This window comes from Bison bison, unplaced genomic scaffold (genome assembly GCF_000754665.1).
Source record: "Bison bison bison isolate TAMUID 2011002044 unplaced genomic scaffold, Bison_UMD1.0 scf7180017864318, whole genome shotgun sequence".
Lineage (NCBI taxonomy): Eukaryota > Metazoa > Chordata > Mammalia > Artiodactyla > Bovidae > Bison > Bison bison.
The window spans coordinates 331501-353781 of record NW_011494890.1 but is presented as its reverse complement, the minus strand read 5'-3'; the positions used below and the strand labels follow the sequence as shown (position 1 = coordinate 353781).

The following is a 22281-nucleotide window of genomic DNA, read 5'->3' as shown; positions in this document are numbered from 1 at the left end:
GTAGCTTCCCTGTCCATCACCAACTCCTGGAGATTGCTCAAACTCATGTCCATCACATTGGTGATGCCATCCAACCATCTCATCCTCTGTCATCCCCTTCTCCTCCTGTCTTCAATCTTTCCCAACAACAGGGTCTTTTCAAATGAATCAGCTCTTCACATCAAGTGGCCAAAGTATTGGAGTTTCAGCTTCAGCATCAGTCCTTCCAATAAATATTCAGTACTGATTTCCTTCAGGATGGACCTGTTGGATCTCCTTGCAGTCCAAGGGACTCTCAAGAGTCTTCTCCAACACCACCGTTCACAAGCAACAATTCTTCAGTGCTCAGCTTTCTTTATAGTCCAACTCTCACATCCATACATGACTACTGGAAAAACCATAGCTTTGACTAGACGGACCTTTGTTGGTAAAGTAGTGTCTCTGCTTTTTAATATGCTGTCTAGTAGCAAGGTTAAATGAGAAGAGATGTATATTGACACAATTGCTGACATTTGTGACAATACTTTGGCCACCCGATGCAAAGAACTGACTCACTGGAAAAGAGCTGATGCAGGGAAAGCTTGAAGGCAGGAAGAGAAGGGGATGACACAGGATGAGATGATTAGATGGCTTCACCGAGTCAATGGACATGAGTTTGACCAAGCTCCAGGATGCGGTGATGGACAGGGAAGCCTGTTGTGCTGCAGTCTATTGGGTCGCAAAGAGTCAGGCATGACTGAGCAACTGAATTGAACTGAACTGACATTTGTTGAAGAATGAGGTGACATTGGTTGATTCAGTTGATTCACAATATGAGCCTTTTGAAAGGGAGATAACTCAGGCCCAAGTAACTCAGTTCTGCTAGAGAAAGTAGATTGTGCTACAATAATAACAAGTCCCCATCCTAGTAGCTTAAAATTGCAAAGCTGCACTTCTGATTCGCCCCAAGTGTTATTGCAGCTGGGCAGAGGAGCTCTGCTCGTCACAAAAACTCAGCAAAGTAGGATAACAGGGCAGCCTCCATCTCAAGTACAGGGAAAGATGTAAGATAAAGGAACACTGATAATTAAATGTTCTGGCCCCAGGAACAGTACTTATTGGCTTCTCTTCCCTTTCTGTGCCCACTTAAGTCACAAGGGGACTAGGAAATGCAACACATTTCTATTACATGCCCAGAGCAAGGGAGAATCAGAAGTACTTAACAGACATTTTAGATTATCAAAGCAATTCAATATCCACCATCAAAACCAAGTTTTTCTATTGGAACAGTCCCTGCATCTTCAGTCGCTCAGTCATGTCAACTCTTTGCAACCCCATGGACTGTAGCCCTCCAGGCTCCTCTGTCCGTGGGATTCTCCAGGCAAAAATACTGGAGTGGGTTGCTATTTCCTCCTCCAGGGGATCTTCCTGACCCAGGGATCAAACATGCTTCTCCTAAGTCACTTTCATTGGCAGTTGGATTCTTTACCACTGTGCCACCTGGAGAGTTCCCCCTAAAGCTGCTGTACACCCTGAAACTATACTGTTTGAAAGAAAAAGAAGGAATGATAAATTAGTTTCATCATTATGTTGCCTAACTAATGAGTTCATCTTTCTGATTAAAATCAATTCTATTCTAATCTAAGCAACTTGGAACATGAGTTGGCAGGTTTAACTATGTAAGCAATATAAACAATCATGAAAAACTTTTTAAAATGAAAGAATCTTAAAAAGATTTTTAAAAAGATAATATGCTTTATACACCATAGCAGAAGTGGCTAAATGTTCATGCACATGTTAATAATCATGCAGATTCCTGGGTCCCCAGACTATTATGATTCAGGATTTGAGTGCAGGATTCTACATTTTAAAATACAGCCATTTAATTCTGATGCAGGCAGTTCTGAGTCCTGAATCCAGATTTTTGAGAAATGATGACTGTAGCTGATTGGTTCCAAGAAGCATAAGTATGAAATCGAACTGGGGAAACAACAAACAGGGCTTTAATCAATTTGTGGCAAATTTTACTTAGTTACAGAAATTATATTATTTTAAAAAATGTACCAAGAGAACGCCTGACTCAGCAGTCTCAACAAGATGCAACAGCCACGTAATACCATGGCTTCTCTACTCTGCATGAAAACCTTGAAAACCTGATATGCCCATACTCCCCATTTAAATTATGAAGAACAGGTGCTTACCATTCTCTTTAGAAATGGTACTCAAACTGATATCACTAATCCAGACTTCTTCCCTGAGTGCCAGACTCAAGTATTCTAATGTCTACAAGACATCTCCATTCGGATAGGCCAAATAAACATCTCAATCATTATATGTACAAAACCAAATTCTTGACACTCACTCCCAAAACTGTTCTTGAAGTTATTGCCATTTCAATCAATGGCAGCTACACTATCAATTACCTAGGTTAAAAACCTAGGAAGCACCCTTGGTGCAGCATTTTCTCCATCATGGAGCAAAGCTGCTTGTCTGTGCTTCCTTTGAAGATTGCTTGCAAAACGTGACCACTTCCTATCTCCTCCTTCACTACCACTCTGGTCTAAGCCATCATCATCTATCACTTGGACTGCTGTAAAGAACTTCAAATGTCTCCTCAGAGATGTGCTGGTGAAAGTTTATCTACAACTTTAGTAAGCAATAAATAGTTATAACTTTACAAAAGAAAGGAAAAGAAAGGAGAGAAGCAAAGAAAATAATGAAGGAGGGAAGGACGGATGGAGACAGGGAGGCTGGAAAGAAGGAAAGCAAGCAAGAAATGAAAGAGGAGGAAGAAGAAGAGAAAGAAGGCAGGCAGACAGGCAAGTAATGAGCGAAGCAAGGAAGGAAAAGGAGGAAAAAAGGAAGAGGAAGAAAAGGGGATAGAAAGAAGAAAGGAAAGAGGGAGAGAGAAAGAGAAAAGAGAGGGAAGGAGGGAGGAAATAAGGCAGGTAGGCAGGAAGGAAGATGGGAAAAAGACAAACAGATAGAATACTCTCAGTTCTCACTGTTCTCATGCTTGGAACCCTTTTTGCCTACACGTGTTCTTATCTTGGTCCCTTACTTCTGCTCTTTGAATAAGCAGCCCCTGACAGGGACCTGCCCTGAGTATCTAACATAGAATGGCCTAATGTTTCCCGTATAATCTTCGGCTTACTCTCTTCTCTGTAGCACATTCTTCTTTATAAACAACTGATGTTTATACATAGCTGCTGTTGCTTGATCACTAAGTCGTGTCCAACTCTTTTGTGAATCCATGAATCAAGTCCCTCTGTCCGTGGGATTTCCCAGGCAAGAATACTGGAGTGGGCTGTCATTTATTGTTATCAGTATTTATTACTGTTTGTTTCCTTAAGGACATACACATTGGTACAGATTCTATGTTGCTATCACACTGTCATGTCACATAATGAACTAATAAAATTGTATTGACTTGAGACATACAGTATATAAGCAAATACAAGCAGAAAGTAATTGAAGGTAATGAAAAGTGCCATAAAGCAAATAAAGGAGGATAGGGAATGATCTCATCGGTGATGGGGGGGCGCGGTCCCATGGCTTGTCATTGGTGAATATTTTAAGAGGTGATATATAAGCTAAGGTCAGAATGATGATGCAATTAGTACAGTCTGTATGTGAAAAAAAAGTCATTATAAGATAAAAGACAAAAAGCAGCTTTATGGATGATTTTCAGGTTTTGAAAAAGTATAAGAGAGAGTGTGTGTGCTTGTTCAGTTGTGTCTGACTCTTTGTGATCCTGTGGACTGTAGCCCACCAGGCTCCTCTCCTTGGGATTTCCTAGGCAAGAATACTGTAATGGGTTATCATTTCCTTCTCCAGGGGATCTTCCCAACCCAGGGACTGAACTTGTAATCAGCGGCTTCTCCTGAATTGGCAGGTGAATTCTTTGCCACTGCACCACCAGGAAAGCCAAAAAAGAATAGGTAAATCAAGTCAATTGTTAGATGTGTTCTCAAAAAGTGCACAGCTAAGCTAAGTCACTTCAGTCGTGTCCGACTCTGTGCGACCCCATAGACGGCAGCCCACCAGGCTCCCCCGTCCCTGGGATTCTCCAGGCAAGAACACTGGAGTGGGTTGTCATTTCCTTCTCCAATGCATGAAAGTGAAAAGTGAAAGTGAAGTCGCTCAGTCATGTCCAACTCCTAGCGACCCCATGGACTGCAGCCTACCAGGCTCCTCCGTCCATGGGGTTTTCCAGGCAATAGTACTGGAGTGGTGCACAGTGAGTCCTAAAACAATGGAGTAAGAAGATGATATTTCATTTAAAGGAGAAGGAAGGCAGAAAGGATCACTTTTTCCAATGTTCTACCCCAAAGAGGGAGGGAGAGGAATAGAAAAAAATCAAGGGGGAATGCTTATATTTGTACAGACCTTTATACTTTCAAAGCTTATGTTTTCACATTTATTTACCACATTTCTCCCATGATGACCTCTGAAAATAGGCAGAGTTCATTATTAAAATCATTAAGAGAGGCATTTTTGGGGCCCCAAAATCAGTGCAGGTGGTGACTGCAGTAATGAAATTAAAAGCCACTTGCCCCTTGGAAGAAAAGCTATGACAAACCTAGACAGCATATTAAAAAGCAGAGACACTACTTTGCAGACAAACGTCCGTCTAGTCGAAGCTATGTTTTTTTCGGTAGTCATGTATGGATGTGAGAGTTGGATCATAAAGAAGGCTGAGCATCAAAGAATTGATGCTTTTGGGCTGTGGTGTTGGAGAAGACTCTTGAGTGTCCCTTGGACAGCCAGGAGCTCAAACTAGTCAATCCTAAAGGAAATCAGTCCTGGAATAATAATTGGAAGGGCTGAAGCTGAAACTCCAATACTTTGCCCACTGGATGTGAAAAACTGACGTTTTGGAAAGGACCCTGATGCAGAGAAAGATTGAAGATAGGTGGAGAAGGGGACGACAGAAGATAAAATGGTTGGATGGCACCATCGACTTGATGGACATGAGTTTGAGCAAGCTCTGGGAGTTGGTGATGGTTAGGGAAGCCTGGCATGCTGCACTCCATGGGGTTGTGAAGAGTCAGACACAACTGAGTGGCTGAACTGAACTGAAGACTTATAGAAGTCTGTGCCTTCTCTAAGGTCAACAGACTAGTAAGTTAGTGCACGGGGCTTACCTAGTAACCAGGTGTCCTCACACCGTCCATTACACCATGTCTATGATGCCATGCCGATCTGATAGAAACTAGCAAAAAATTACCAGGAGGCTGTCAATCTGCTCTGTATGAACTGAGTTCATGTAATTGATTTGTGTTTAAATTCTACAAGCTTGAATTAAAGGTTGAATTTGAATGTATGACAGGAAAACCAATCTTCAAAGATTCCTTAACGCTCCCCCCAAAAATTCAGATCTGGTAGCTGGCATTCAAGGTCATCACAGTGTGTTTTCTATGAGAATTTCCAACTTTACATCATACCTACCATACCTAAAAAGATATTCTAAAATCTTTTTCCCATGCCAGATTATTTAAGTAATTCAACATGAACAAAAGCAAAGAGAAGGAAGGTATGATTTGCTCCATCTTTAATATCTACTCTTTTCTTTCTCTTGTCTCTTTCTGTCACAATTATCCATCTTTAAGAAGACTTTGCAAATCTCCAAGTCAGCTGTGAATTTTATCCTTTCACATAACATTCTTCAAAGTTGGATGACACTAGTCATATCCTGCTTTGTACTATTACAGCTGTTTGAGGAATTGTTAAATATACCATTCCCTAAGTAGAATTTAAATGCTTTGGTAAAGAGCTGTGCCTTCTGTACTTTCCTCAATTTTCTATTCCTTTTGCAGAGATTTACCATATAGTGGAGAATTAGAAAATATTTTGAAACTCGATAAAACTGGTTCAAAGAGGAAAAAAAAAAGTGTAACCTTCAGATAAATGGTCCGAACACTCTATTGAAGGAAGAAAGAAAAAATCACAGACTGAAATCAATAAATGAAATTATTTGAAAGAATGAACAATAGAAGTGAGAGAAGTTCATTGTATCTTTAGAAGCTGGCACAAGGTATGGTACACAGTAGCTACTCAATCATTAGCTGTTGGATTAATACCTCAATAAATAAACACAAAGTGAAGGATTTATGAGAACAAAGAACTATTAGAAAATAGTCGTAAAACTAGGTCCATCATTTCAGGCCAAATGGGCAGAGATCAACAGAAATTAGGTCACTGGGTTAAAATATAATATTCAAAGGATAAGAAATATCTGTATTACCTCCTCTGCTCTTTTGTTATAAAGCTTGCTTTGTTATTGTTCAGTTGCTCAGTCATGCCTGACTCTTTGTGACCCCTTGTGACCCCATGGACTGCACCATGTCAGACTTGCCTGTCCTTCACCGTTGCCCAGAGTTTGCTCAAACTCATGTCCATTGAGTTGGTGATGCCATTCAACCAGCTGATTTTCTGTCACCCACTTCTCCTCCTGCCCTCAATCTTTCCCAGCATCAGGGTCACTTTAAATTAATTTAATCTGGACCACAGAACAATTCCATGAAGAAGCAGTAGAAACAAGATTCCACCCATTTTATAAGTAAACAACAAATCAAAAGGATTAAATCTCTAAGTTAAGATCAGAATCAGGGACAAAGTCAAAACTTGAAGTCTTTACTAGGAGGTCTCTAACTCCTTGATATTCTATTTTCCATAGGCCAGCAACATTGTCATCCCTGGGGTCTTATTAAAAATGCAAAATCTCAGACTCCAATCCCAGGCACCTGAATCAGAATCTGAATATTAACAATATTCCCTGGTGATTTGAAATAATCTTAAAGTGAACTGCTTACCTGATACAAATTTAAATATAAATCTGTCTACCTTCATAGATATAGACATAGGCAAATACGAGATGCCAGTCCAGGTTAGATGCACGATACTGAATGCTTGGGGCTAGTGCACTGGGACGACCCAGAGGGATGGTATGGGGAGGGAGGAGGGAGGAGGGTTCAGGATGGGGAACACATGTATACCTGTGGTGGATTCATTTTGATATTTGGCAAAACTAATACAATTATGTAAAGTTTAAAAATAAAATAAAATTAAAAAATAATAAAAGCAAATAGCCTTTGGTATATTTAGGTAGTTTCCTACTATTCTTATTTTATTTAGTGTTTTTATTAAATGCTAGTTTAATAATTTTATTAAATGTCTATCAGTGTCTACTTAAAAAAAATAAAATAAAACATAATTTAGGATATGCGTGTGTGCTAAGTCTCTTCAGTTGTATCTGACTCTGTGCAACCCTGTGGACTGTAGCCTGCCAGGTTCCTCTTAACATGGGATTCTCCAGGCAAGAATACTAGGTAGCTACTTCCTTCTCCAGGGGATATTTCCGACCCAGGGATCAAACCTGTGTCTCTTATATTTCCTGTATTGGCAGGTGGTTTCTTACTACCAGTGCCACCAGGGAAGCCCACTATGGGATTTATGTGTGTATATATGCGTGTGTGTGTGTGTGTGTATATATATATATATATGTATATATATAGACACAAAGTGGGGAGAAGGCAATGGCACCCCACTCCAGTACTCTTGCCTGGAAAATCCCATGGACGGAGGAGCCTGGTAGGCTGCAGTCCATGGGGTTGCTAAGAGTCAGACATGACTGAGCGACTTCACTTTCACTTTTCACTTTCACGCATTGGAGAAGGAAATGGCAACCCACTCCAGTGTTCTTGCCTGGAGAATCCCGGGGACGGGGGAGCCTGGTGGGCTGCCGTCTATGGGGTCACACAGAGTTGGACACGACTGAAGCGACTTAGCAGCAGCAGACATAAAGCCATCATATAAAAATATTACTCTTGGAGAGAATGAAATAACTATTATTAATTATTACAAATAATATTGAATATCATATACATATACATTAGAAAGGAACATAGTTTAGATCCATGAATATAGTCCTTAAAGAAAAACATATATTTAAATGAAGTCTCTTTTTAATTAACACAAATCTGAGAAGTCTGTTGGGCATATTAGAAATTCTATCATGTCTTTCAGAAAAAAGAATACCAAAGGGAGCACAAAGTAATAGAGCAAGCACAATAGTTGGCAGTCATCTGTAAAAACAAGGTATTGAAATATGCCTATTTCAGCACATGTTAACATCTGGGGGTTAACACATACACACACATACAATAGCTAAGTAGAATGAGTTTGATGCTCAATCAAAATATGAAGTCTGTGATGTGCTAATTAAGGGAAATTCCTTCTGGTGATATGTTAGTAATAACAAACACTACAAGGCAATAATGGAGCCTATGCACGGCTTATAATAAACACAGGTACCACTCATGCCTCAGACAAGAGAATGGAAAAAGCAGGAAGTTTGTCTCTCCTTTCAGAAAGGTGAGAGGTCATTTTATTTTGTTTTTTAAAAGGTAAACAAATCATTTTTTAAAAAGGGAAATTTCAGAGCTGAGTTTTATATTCAATTACTATAGCTTTAGAGTGTGATGATTCCCACATGTATTTTAAAATGTTCCCATTGCCATCTACTTTCCTCTGCTCAGCAAAAACTACAAACAATACTCAATATTATAATAAATATAAATTAGAAGGAAAAACAATATGAGTGAATAAGAGGTAGGAAAAAGTAGAAAGTGAAGATGTTCCAGAAAGAAGGAAAACATTTTCAAAAGGGAGGAGAGTTGAGCTAAGCTCAGAAATGTGAATTAAATTCTCTAGATAGAATTTTTTAAAAAACAACTTTTTTTGTTTATAAAAAGGCAAGATAGCTTCTTAAAAACATGAAATCATAATTTTTTCCTTCTAGAACTGAATGATAATAGTCTTTATAAATAGTGTTTATGAGTTATCAAACAAAAATCAAAACTATTTTTCATTAGAAACCTTATATTAAATAAGTTAATCTTTCATGCATAAATATTTTGCATTAATTTGTTTTCAAAATTGTGAAGAAGAGTTCCATATTATATGGCATTGGGAAGACAATTATCCAATGCTAAAATTGTGTACTATGTCCAATATGGCTGATATGGTAACAAAGTAAAGCCTTTTACAACTTTTGATTGGCTTTTGATTTCTCAGAAGCATGATATTAATATGTTTAAATGATTTTCCAACTACAAGTAATATCTTAATCAATGAGCATTCAATACATTTCTTTTCATACATCCAAATACACATACACACACAATATCTTCTAAGTTGGATGTCTGATATGATAATGATATTCAACTTATGATAGTGGCAGAATATTCTTTGAGCATCTTGACTATGTATACTGCTTCTTCAATTTTATAAATATACTGTGCAGTTAGTTTCTGTAATTTATCCATTTCCACTTACCCTTTACTTGAATATATATTAAGAAATTACTTCTTCATCATCTTGACTGTAGCTTCCCAGATGGCTCAGTGGTAAAGGGTCCACTTGCCAACGCTGGAGACATAAAAGGCGTAGAGAAGATCCCCTGAAGGAGGGCATGGAAACCCATTCCAGTATTCTTGCCTGGAGAATCCCTTGGGCAAAGGAGACTGGTGGGCTGCAGTCCAAGGGGTTGCAAAGAGTCAGATGAGATTGAGAGACTGAACAAGTGTGCACATGTCTTGATTGTACAATTCATAATTGTATTTATGAATATGAAGCTCTCTGCGACATGTATTATGTGATGAGAGTAGAATCCAGAATGTATATGAGATTCTGGGATTAAATTCATAGAATTCTTAGCTTTCATGATATAGATGTATGTTAGATTTATAGTAGACAGAGTTATATTCAGATGGTTTTCTCTCAAGATATTAGCACATTTAAGCTGCTTTCTTGTCACATTTACTGTGGACACCAAAAGGCAGAGATCTGTATTAATCATGTTTAAATTCCCAATGAATAATGTAATACTTGACCCAAAGATAGACTCTCAAAATTAATTAACTACTTTGTGAGCCATATGAACTGAAATACAATGTTTTGGGTCCATGAGATTGGAAAGGTAAATTGGAAGTGTGTGTGAATTTGCTCAGTTATGTCTGACTCTTTGCAACACCATGGACTGTAGCCCACCAGGCTCCTCTGTCCTTTGTATTCCACAGCAATAATACCAGGGTAGGTTGCCATTCCCTTCTTCAATCATATTATAAATCATCCTGCTTACTGTCACAAAATAGATCCCAGAGACCCTCCAAAGCATGTCATCATAGAACTCATTCTTCAGGCATCAAGGCCCAAAAATAATTCATTTATGATTCTAAGTCATGCACTACTTAACCAAGTGTCTATACTTATAATCCACCCAATATTTAAAGATTTCAGCTATAACCTACCCATAATGAGTGACTGAGTGAAAGTTCTTCAGTTGTGTCTGACTCTTTGCGTCCCCATGGACTATACAGTCCATGGAATCCTCCAGGCCAGAGTACTGGAGTGGGTAGCCTTTCGCTTCTCCAGGGGATCTTCCCCACCCAGGGACTGAATCCAGGTCTCCCGCATTGCAGGCAGATTCTTTACTAGCTCAGCCACCAGGGAAGCCTACCCAGGATGGGGAACACGTGTATACCTGTGGCGGATTCATTTTGATATTTGGCAAAACTAATACAATTATGTAAAGTTTAAAAATAAAATAAAATTAGAAAAAAAAAAAAACAAAGTAATTTAATAGGTAAAAAATCAAATGGGAACTAAGTGGCTTGTCTGTTAAAAACATGTATTTCAATTCCTCTACTCATAGATTTTCCATTTTGGTTTTCTCACCCAAGAGAACGAGTGGGTAAATACAATTGATAATATTCCCAAAATTAAATGATATGCAATACAAGAGTATAAGTTACTCTATAATACTTCATCTCAGTTTTATAAAAATTCAATGATAATCAAGTAAGTTAAAGTTAGAGACACATTTATAAGCTGTCTGGTAGTTTTCAGAAATATGTTCTCAGGAACTCAGACATGATTAGACAATTAACAAATTAATTAGACAAATTAGGGTTAGGGTAGACAATTAACAAAACATAAATATTTTGTTATAAAAAAGTATAAAGAAATAAATATAGATGTTTATTCAGGTAAATTAGAGAAATCAGAAAGATAGACTATACTATTTCCTGATATAAAAGATAAATCTGTAAAGAAAAACTGGAGTGTCTATTATTTTCCATGACTGACTTTCTCTTTATGTCTAGTCTTCATAATTGATTTAAATAGTTTTGTGTTTTAGACAGGTTGATGAATAGAAAACTACTTTTAGACAGGTTGACAAATAGAAAACTTCTGAACCTGTTGACCTTTCAGTGGTCATAATTTACCTACAAAGAGGGAGTGAGAGGAAATTAGATAATGGTGTGCTGGTAACTGTTTAACAACTGATACTGAAAAAAGGGAAGAAAAAAAACCAACTCTTATTTGTAGAATTTGCTGATTTCTATGGTGCAAATACTTCTGCCACAGCTGATTTCAAACAAAAAAATGCTGTCTCTCAAAAACAGAGATTAGGAAGGAGTAGAATAGTAGCTCATCCAAGCTAGTTTTAGCCAGCTTCAGCATATCACTGAAATCAGGTCATATTAAGTATTTTATTAACAAAGTTGATTAAATAAATAACTTTGGAAATCAGTGTCAAGTGTATGCCCCTCTTAGGGATACACCATATATTTAGCTTTTAAATGTCCTGGAAAGTATTTTATATGAGAAACCTATTTAAGATTGTTTAATATAATATCCCTCTCACAAGTATTTGACTTTTGGATTTTTTTTTTTTTTTTTGGTTCCAGAACATCTTTCAGAAAAATAGTGTTTCATCAAATCCTATTAGGGAAGTGTGGCTCTGATTATACATTTCAAGCATACATTATGGGCTTTCAGTAGTCATAAATCAGTGACACTTATTTATATAGAAAGGTCTAGAGAAAAAGGTAAGAAAAGATACACAAGTGTTGATACCTAGAGAAGAATCTGTCCTACGTTTCATGAGATTGAATTATATTTAGGTAATTGATTGTTTAGTGCAATTACATGTTTATTTATTTAATAGAGATATTTTATTGAGCATCTACTATATTCTATGCACTATCAGACATCAAGGCATTGAACGTTTCAGTGCTTTTCTCTCTCTTATATGAGTGAGCCTCCACTGTGTGTGCTTGTGTGCTCAGTGGCTCAGTCTTTTTGGACTCTTTGGGACCTGAAGATCTGTAGCCTGCCAGTTTCCTAGGTCCATGGGATTTTTCCAGAAAGAATACTGGAATGGGTTGCCATATCTTCCTCTTCCAGGGGATCTTAAAACCCAGGGATCAAACTCATGTCTCCTACATTGGCAGATGGGTTTTTTACCACTAAACTGCCTGGGAGGCCCATTAGGCAAGGCCAATTTTAGTCCTTCTGTTTCTGATTTTATAGTTGGGAGGGAAAATTGTACTAATCATTCCAATGTTTAATTCTAAGGAGTGTTTAAATCTAATACATCTTGTTACATGAGTGGAATTTTGTTGCAAAATACAGGTAGTATGGACACATTACTCAGCTATTTAATACTTCAAATATAATCTTTCTTAAGGAAGGAGGCTGTTATTTTCCCCATAAGTACTCAGTATTAAATATCTGAGTATGTTAGTATGTTATATTAGTATGTTTAAGCAATATTAGTATGTTAAAGCAGTAGTATTTCCATAACTATCCATCTGAGTCTATGAGAATGTCTCTAAGTGTTTAACCTATATCTACATTAATTTATGTATACACATACGTATTCATAAAATTGAATATGTTTTGAAAAACAAAAGAGCAAGACTAATGGTTGAATGTTAATAGTAAAAAGAGCCCCAAGAATTCAGCTACCTATTTTGCAACGGATTTCTTGCAATAGCCTCTCTTTCCTTGAACCACAACCCACAAACTATCATGCAAACCATAAACCTTAGTGCATTTGCTTTTGTTTTGTTTTCCTTTAGAGAATTGAGAGGTAGATTTTCCACAGAAGAAATAGCTGGCACTTGACCTTTGGCAGCAAGTATGATCTGCTGTTTCATCAAAGAAACTCTGATGTTGAATTACCTTAGCAGCACGTGAATTATTTCAAGAAACTACAACATGACTGCTTTAAGATAATGTGTTCACTGCTTATAATAGTGTAGGAAGTATTATATACTAAAAGAGTAACACTTCAGTAGTTCATTTTTTAAATCCTATACGTTTTCCTTACCATGCAAGCATAGAAATAAATGTTTCTTATCACACTGAAAGAAAAAAAACAAATTCATACCTTTAGCCATGAACCTAGCTCAAAACACAACATCAGCATGAAGGAATACATCACAAAATTACCTTCTGATTTCTCAACTGAGAGCACAAAATTGTTGCTATCATGGTCACCAACACTTAATTGCTTTTGTAATGCTACAAGGTAATTTTCCTTCAAAGTAGGTATTTTAAATGACTAGTTACATACAAGCCATATGGTGCTCATTTATAGTAACAAACATAACCTCTGAAAAATAAATTTAATGAAAGTTGTTTTATACTTTGCCCTTTGGAACCTTCTTTACTTTCTTTTTTCCTTAATTTTAACAATACACTTAAAAATTGCTTCAAGTATAAACTGCGTGGAATATCTAGAGTTAATTGTCCATCACTGGAAGAAAGACAAATATGAACTTTTCTAATATTCAGTTATGGTACATGGTTATAGGAACATTTTATCTATCTATATTATGGCTACATTTTTGTAACTTATAGTAGACTGATCCTTAATAATACAGAATAAGCTGCATTTTATATTTGTCAACTTTTTATCCAAATAGCTTTAGCTGCCAATGCAGCATATCACAAAATTCAACTTTAACAACTTAACATTTCACAGAAAAGGGAAAAAAAAAGTCTATACGTTCATCGATGTATCAAGCAATGAATAAAATATAAATACGTGAATTAGAACTACTGTCAGAGGCTCATAATTTTGGCATAGATCTGAATTCACTATAAGCATCTTTCAAAAGGCAGAGGAAACTCCACACTTCCTTAGCTTTCATTTCCACAGCAAGGAAGTTTCTCACCAGATCTCCTACCCTTCCTCATGAGATCTAACCGTGGAAATGAACATAAACAGGGGATGATCCAGGGCAGGAAATCAAAGAGAATCAGGAGAGATTCACAAGAGCATATATTCTATCTTATAGTCCAGCAAAACATGGAAATATTTTTAAACGCTATCCATCATAAAGTTATATTAACAATAGGCTTCATGATCCTGCCATGGAATGGGAGGTATTATCTTGACCCTTGACCTCTGCTCACATAAAAGCCTGAGAAATGAAAATCATGTTTATCGTGGCTCTTCATTTTATACAAATTTACTGTCTTTTCTTAAACTGGTTTAAGAAAAAAAAATTCTATTCTGAAATAGCCCAAGTCTGGTTCTTAATAGTCATGTGACTTTTTTTTTTTTTCCGCCAGCCATGTGCTCCGTATCATTTTACTCTGAAATAACTATGCGGATTTCAGCTCAACCTGCCTTTGCTTATAATGCATGACATACCCCGTGAGGGAGCCTGAGAACAGGCTCCCTTGAAAAGCAAGGTTCTCATAGTTGGCCTGTAACCATGGAAGCAGATGCCGTTTTCTTCTTACCCCTGCTTACCTCTTTGCAGCCTCGAGCTGCTCCCTATTGTTAAAAGGGGTACGCCTTGATTTTTCTTCATCATGACCGAACTTGCCTCTTCTTCAAAGGGCATGATGCTGCAGGTCATTGGTCTAGACTGTTTGCACGGTCCAGAGAACAGCCTTGATGTAACCCTTGCTCCGTCTGAGCCACACCACCAGCCGTGCATCTGTAGACTGTAGGGGGACATTGGAGATGTGTATTTGAAAAGAAGTCTGTCTGATTTTGCCATTGTGCCTTTTCACTCATCGATCGAATGAATATCGAACCTTCTGTCGTTGCATGTGTGAAATAGATAGCTTAGCAAGCACTTTTGTGCCCAACCTGTGCAGTGGGCCAAAAAAGGTTTTCCTTTTAGTCTCAAGAATTTTTTTCTTCAGACTATGAATTTCGTGTTAGCTTAAATTGTGTGTTTTTATTTCATCCAGCTGTTAGGATGACTGAATTACTTCATCAGCAGTGACTTTCTTTTGAAGGAATATTTTTTGTCAACTATATTTTGGTTTTTGGTTTTTGGTTTTTGTCTTTTGTAGCTTTTTATGATCTAGTTTAACTCATTTGTAACTAGAAGTGGTATAATTGTATCCTGTTAAGCCAGAAAGTTGAGGTTTCTTAAGAAGATGGTTAGATGATGTCTATCATTTAACAGATTTAATTTCAGAAAGGTGAACTTGAACTGCCTCAAGGTAATTTCAGTGATTTGTAAGAGTAAGTAAGTCAAATAATCATATTGATTTTGAGTTAAACAAAATGTTTGATAAACTATGTGAAGGGAAAATTTTTTCTTTGTTTTTCCCCTTTTAAAAAATTGTGAAAGTGTTAGTCTGGAATATTGAAATATACTTACAGGCACATAAATGTATTACTCTCATTTGTTATGTTAAATAATACCATATATTTACAATTTGTATCTTATGTCATGATTTAATTAGAAAGTATGCAATATGAAAATATATTGTTGACATTTAATTTTTAATACTATTATAATTCATTGCTTTTCATCAATAACGTATGTTAACAATAACCGATGACCATAATTCCACCTGCTCATTCTAAAACATTATTTTACTGATTCTTTTAAAAAAATCAGAATCAAAATGCTTGATATGTTTTTTTTTCAATATATTGCTTAGTAAGCATTGTCTATGTGTATCAATTTTTGTTTTAAGAAACCACTATCCCATACTTCAAGGCATACCTATTTTCTCTAATTGCCACAGGCAAAGGGGAGGTCCATGACAGACTAAAGAAGGTTATTGTGACAGATGAAACATAATTCACAATGAATACTCTTTTCATCCAACCTTAAGTAGCAGAGGATTATTTCCAAGCTGAATTTGGTGGCAGAATGTATGAGCTGATTTTATTAACATATAAGGACAGGCTAAAGGCAGAAAACCTACTTCTCTTCAGCTGGATGGAGGTTATTTCGTGTGTATCTTTTTAGGAGTCTTATTTTGTTCACCTCAAACAGAAGAAATGCTGGACAGAAGAGAGTCTGAAGAATCGGAGGGAGTAGGTGGGGAGGGTAGGAAATAGGAAACTTGAAGCAATAAAAGTTGGAATTTTCTATGCCAGATACTAAAATGAGTTAAATATATTTCTACATTCTTTGGCATGCATATGAGATAGTCAAACGTGTTTTCAACAAACATATGAGCTGCAAAAGTAGGTATATTTTATTTCATAAGCTTTAATTTCCTTAGATGATTATTTTTGTATTTTTCATATTCTTAATTTCAAATGGTTTATTAGATTTCCAATGCTGTCAGGCTTTAAATTAGGGCTTAACACTAAATATCAATTAAATAAGTATGTGTTTGTTTGGATATTTTATTTGCTTTCAGTTAATTGTTTTGTTTTTAATGACAGGGTTTTATTTGATCTTTATAAAACTTTAATACTCAAGTATAAATCATTTTTAGTTTCTTTTTTTTACTAATGAGGAGAGATTTTAAATTGACTAAAAGACAAACAAACAAAAAAAACTGTACCTGATATAATATATGTGAATCACAAGAAAATTCCAGACTACTAAATCCATTCCATCTTTTTTGTTTTAAACAAAATTTTATTTGCAGCAACCATTTGAAATTATTTATTTTTGAAATTTTTTTTTTTTGTTTTTGTTTTATTTTCAAATACTTTCTAGGAGTTGTAAAGTAGTTTTCTGTATATAAAAGGAAAAGGAAGTAGTTGTTCTGTGTGCTAGCATATCTACTATTACAAGTTACAATAAAGTGCTATTTCTCTGCTATGTTCTTGCCAATCATACTTTGTTGTTCTAAGGAATGAAAGAAAAATCTAAATTGAGTTCTTTTTCAATATAACAGATACATTCCACATTTCAAATATTGTAATGAATAATTCAGAGGCACTGAAATCATGTAGGTATTCACTAGAAGGCATAAAACTATAATCTACAGCTACCGCTTTTATATTTTTTTCCTTAAAGTACTATAATATGATTCTTCACAATGTATCAAGTATACAACTTGAATTAAATAAAGCAACTTCAATTATTTAAGTTGGTTTTGTAGTTAAAAATTTAAGAAAATATGCAATAAGATTCTTTCACTTTAAAATTTGTTAACATCATTACCAAATACTTATTGCTGCATTAAATATTGGTTTCTATTAACTGGATTTTCATTTCTCCTTATGTTGTGATTGAATTGTTACTTTTAAAAAAGCAGTAATTTAAAAATAAAAGAAAGTGACTATTGTATAATTTCAGAAAATATAAGAAATTATATAATCCTCATTGATCTGTTGATTAAAATTGAAATCTCATATATCCCCTATGAAAATAATACTGAAATGAATCACATATCTAAGAGATATTTTCAGAATATTTATATGCTTTTGTTAATACAAATAAAAGGTAATCTTTAAACAAAATAAGAATTCCAAAGGATAATTATATGTATATATTTATTATTTCCATATCATCTACAGAGATTTCCTACTTGTAGTTTTCAAATCCTTCCTAATAACTACTCTGTAGAAACATGTGAAGGCATACACCTTTTGCATTTGCTAAAATTTTCTTCTGCTGCTGTTATTTCATAAATATGGCTTTATATAATTCATTTGAAATATATGTGTAATTAGTTGAAAGTATGAAGGAGATGAATGGGAACTAAAGTGATGTTTTTAATTAAACAGAAGGGAAAGAAGAACACTTTAAGAATGATGAAGTTGATACAGGAATTATTGAAATGTTGTGTTTCGTAGTATAATGTTTTTAAAGAAGTTTAATTTTATTCATGATTGAACTTAGAGTCAAATAGTAAGGTATGTTGAATGATCACATTTTAAAGTAAAATTCATTTGCACTCATTGAGTATTATAAAATAATATGAGAAAATAATTATATTCATTCGAGAATGAGATTGTCCTTTCGTTATCACGTGATAGTTCTTTAAAAAATGGCATTTGCAACCTGAAAGTGATATCATTAAATACATTTTTAATTAACCTGTATATTGAACAGAGTACTGCACAAAAATAATTAAAATAGTGGGAAGTGTATTTGATTTTCATGTACAATCTCTGCAGAGTCAACCTCTTACTCAAAATGTATTTCCTGTGTTTTAGGCCAGGACATTTTTCATATCGCTGTCTTCTTCCTCCCCCTCCCTAAAACACATTTTGCTATAAACTTCTGAACCAATCACTAGGAAAGACACAAACAGCAGTAGCAGTTCAGGAAGCAGCCCTGTGAATGTAAAAAAAAAAATCACAGACTTTGATTTTATAAGACAAGTTGGATAGGAGTCAAAACTGCCACATGCAGTGTGAAAAAATGCCACCCTGGTGTGAACAAAAGGTTTAAAATGGAGTCAAGAAGCGTGCAAGCCTGATGTCTAAGCTTTTCCTGTGAATTGTCTGCCACAACCTGCAGGGTATCAAGTGGGCTAGGAAAAACAGAGAGAGCTCTTGGAAGCTACAACTGAGAAACATCGGCAGTCAAATGTGTTAGTTGTTTTTTTTTTTTTTAATTTTGTTTTGTTTTGTCTCATCTAAGCATCATTACACTAAACTGTTTTACCCAAAACATAAAACAAATCCAAAAAAAGCCACATAATTTGTGAAGAAACTGTTGCTTAGAAATGAATTGTTACTTTTTTCCTCTTTTTTTTGCATTCCTTCATTTATAGCAAAGTGAAGTTCCTAACTGTACTTCATATTTTCAATTCTATGTTTTGTGGGCCTGAGTTTTATTTATGGAGGGTGAGTAGGGGAAAAGTCTCATAAAATCCTGACTACCAGAGTAAAAATTATAGCACACATGTTTGCTTATTCTCTAAATTATCAAGGAAAGAATGAGGGGAAGAGACTAAGAGTTCACTATTGGAAACAAGCATTTCATATCTTAATAAATAATACAGTGATAATTCTGAATGAATATTCAGCAGGAATAGTCCTTCAGAAAACATACTATTACGATGGATTACTAAAATATACTAATATTACACCTTACTTAATATATTAGAATATAAAAATTTATTCCACAGCCAAAAATGTTGATTAACAAAAAATAGTTAAATCCAAGGTTAAACTATTATCATACACTCAAATAGCCAAAAGAAGTAAATCAATTTTAAGGACAATTAAAAACTATACCACTATGTTATAACCCACACTTCAATAATCTTGGTATGTTTATAAAGGCAAATATGAATGCTAATTACACTATAAATTATGAATAGCATTTAAAGAAAGTAACATATCGTAGGTGATTGTGATGTAATCAATACAACACATCTAAATGCAAAAAGAAACATCTTTGATGGGCATTGAAAAGATTCTCAAACTTTGAAGCCAGGTTTATTACATTTGCATCTTATCTCATTAAGGATTGGGTCCAAGGCCAGCAAATCCCATTGGTTATGAATGCAGGTCAAGACAGGAACATTTTTCTATTTACTCTTTGCAACACTGGATAGAAATCAATCTGTTACTTTCATTACAACCACACAATCAATTCCATTTAAAGTATAATACAACAGCCAAGTCCAAGGACAATATGGATCCTTGAAAAAAGCTCATACCATCTGCAGGCTGTATTTGATATAGCTCCTGGTGAATTGTTTTCTTTCTAATTAGTGCACATGGTCATTTAAAGCAAACATGCTTAAACTGATATTTCAACATAGGATCCAAGAAAAATTAATAGTATAGTCTTTGTCAAAGTTGCATTAAAATATCATTCTTTTTAAACAATGAAAAACCTTACAAGAGCGATACTCTCTCACTGACTCCAATGTGAGCAAAAATTATTATATAGCCACTTTAATATTCCCCCAAAATTATGCACAATAAAAATTCTACCTTGAAATTCGTATATGAGATCCTTATTACAATTGGTTCCTCTCATACCTCAAAAAAAGATTTAATTCTTATAAACTTTATCATATCCTCAAAATTATCAAAATATTTGCTTTTAGGCGTTCTCTTGCATAAAGCATAGTTCAGTAAACAAAAGAAATATGTCCATTGTGCAATCCATTTACACATAGTAGAACCATCATGTCAATCATTTTTAAATATCAAAACTAAAATAATCTTTACTTTCATAAATTATTTGAAAGCACAAGAGAAGCCCCTGTTCAGCAACATTAATGTTAGTTGAATAAATTATCTTTCCTTTATTTTATAAATGAGGATAGTTTCCTTTTACACATTGATTTCAAGCATTGCAATTTACATATCTCCCAATTTCCTCAAATATAGAATAAATGAAAGCCTTCAAGAAGGGCACTATTTACAATTGTCTCAGATATAATTTTTAAAATATATTTGTTATTCAAATATATTCTGTACATTCCATATAAAAGGGATAACTCAAATTTAAATCAAATAATTTGGTTTTTTTTAATCAAAACACTATGTCATTTATGCAAATCACATGACCCTGAAATTCTGGACTTTGGGAAAGCTTTCTCCACTTAAAAAAATACAGCTCAAATTTTGTTTGAATATAGCTCAAATTTGTTTCAATAATTTTCTTTCTGCAAAATATTATGAGGACATGCTCCTCTGTCAGTAGTCGGTGATGATTTTATTGTCACTACTGTTAATAAAATTCCCTTTCTAATGATAGAAAGTAGTTTCTGGCCCTGGGCTTTCTTCAAACACAGTCTGTAAATAAAATCTGAGATATGAAGATACTCTTATATGTTTTAAGGGGTCCTACACATTTCTGTCCAAGGGGTCACAAAGAGTCATATATGACTGAGCAACTGAACAAAAACAGCAACAACAATAAAATATTTCTGACCAGAAAGGGAGATCATTTGTGCTATATTTCTTTCATAAACAAGTTTAGGCCAATGAACCCAAGGTTATAGTCTCTAGACAGACTGCCACTACCTAGGAAACATTCTTCTTCAACACAGAACTCAATTTCTAATCATCATAATAGCCTTGAGTGCGGTTACTGTTGAGTTGTGCTTTCTTGTGCTTTATGGCCTTCGCAACTGAAAGTGTCTAATTCTATTCCTGTTCTTTCTTATCTGCTTGCTAGACTACCTTTTTCAGACTGAGCAGGAACCACAGCCAAAGATGATTTGCAAAATTCATGCTCTGGGCCCACATGAACTTGGAGCAAATTCAAAACAAGAAGGGAAAAGTTAGGTAGACTAAGGCTTTCTGATAGCAATTCAGAAGAAAGACGTCAGAAGGGACTAGGGCACACAGATTCATTTTAGAGTGAAGGTTAGCTTGAGCCATTCATAATACAATGTCTTAAAAACTAGAAAAGACATTTCAAGTAAATGGGCTAAAACACAAAAAGAAGAAAAGAATTACTTTATGTTTAAATGCAGGTAAGTCATATGTGCACTATTGATGATATGTATAAAATACATAACCAACGAGAAACTACTGTATAGCACGGAGAACTCCAGGTGGTGCTCTCTGGTGACCTAAACGGGAAGGAAATCCAAAAAAGAGGGGATATATGTATACATATAGCTAATTCCCAGGTGATACTAGTGGTAAAGAATCCACCTGCCAATGCAGAAGACACAAGGAACACGGGTTAGATCCCTAGGTCGAGAAGATCTCCTGGAGGAGGAAATGGCAACCCACTCCAGTATTCTTGTCTGGAAAATTCTATGGCCAGAGGAGCCCGGTGGTCTAAAGTCCATGGGGCCATGAATGAGCAACTGAACACATACAAACATACACACACACACACACACAGTCGATTCACCTTGCTGTACAGTAGAAAATAACACAACACTGGAAAGCAACTGTACTCCCATCATTTAAAAATAAATAAAAAAAAATGCATGCAAACAAATTAAAAACACCTGTGGGTTGATCTGCCTATGCTTATTAGCTTTGATTTTAATTCACATGTTATTTTTAAATGTTCCTAAGGAATCACACAGGGAGTTCCTAAAAACTATGTCTTTTAAACTCACATCCCTAAAATAGTATTTAAAATTTTAAGTTTCATATTCAATTCAAGTTTAATATTTTAAGTTTCATATTCAATTCACAAATGGGTTCATCTTTCACTTTCTATCCAAGTTTGTCTGAAATGCAGGGTTTCCTAAAGGAAGATCAGAATCACTAACTATATTTTCTTAGTTTCTTTATTTTTCTTCAACATTTGAAAAACAAATAGGGCTAAAATGTGTAATTTAATTTTTCCTTTTTTACATTATAAA

General features: G+C 35.2%; 1 long non-coding RNA gene across 5 annotated transcripts in view; it reads right to left on the bottom strand.

The window, feature by feature from the left end:
• Positions 1–22281, bottom strand: part of LOC104997976 — a 397981-nt gene that overhangs the window by 258337 nt on the left and 117363 nt on the right. For 4 of the 5 annotated variants that reach the window (XR_826387.1, XR_826385.1, XR_826383.1 and 1 more), the window contains exon 3: positions 14576–14772. This is a non-coding gene — a long non-coding RNA (uncharacterized LOC104997976). Of the gene's footprint in view, positions 1–9297; positions 9391–14575; positions 14773–22281 lie in introns of all 5 variants that reach the window. The other variant, XR_826384.1, reaches the window with a different exon arrangement.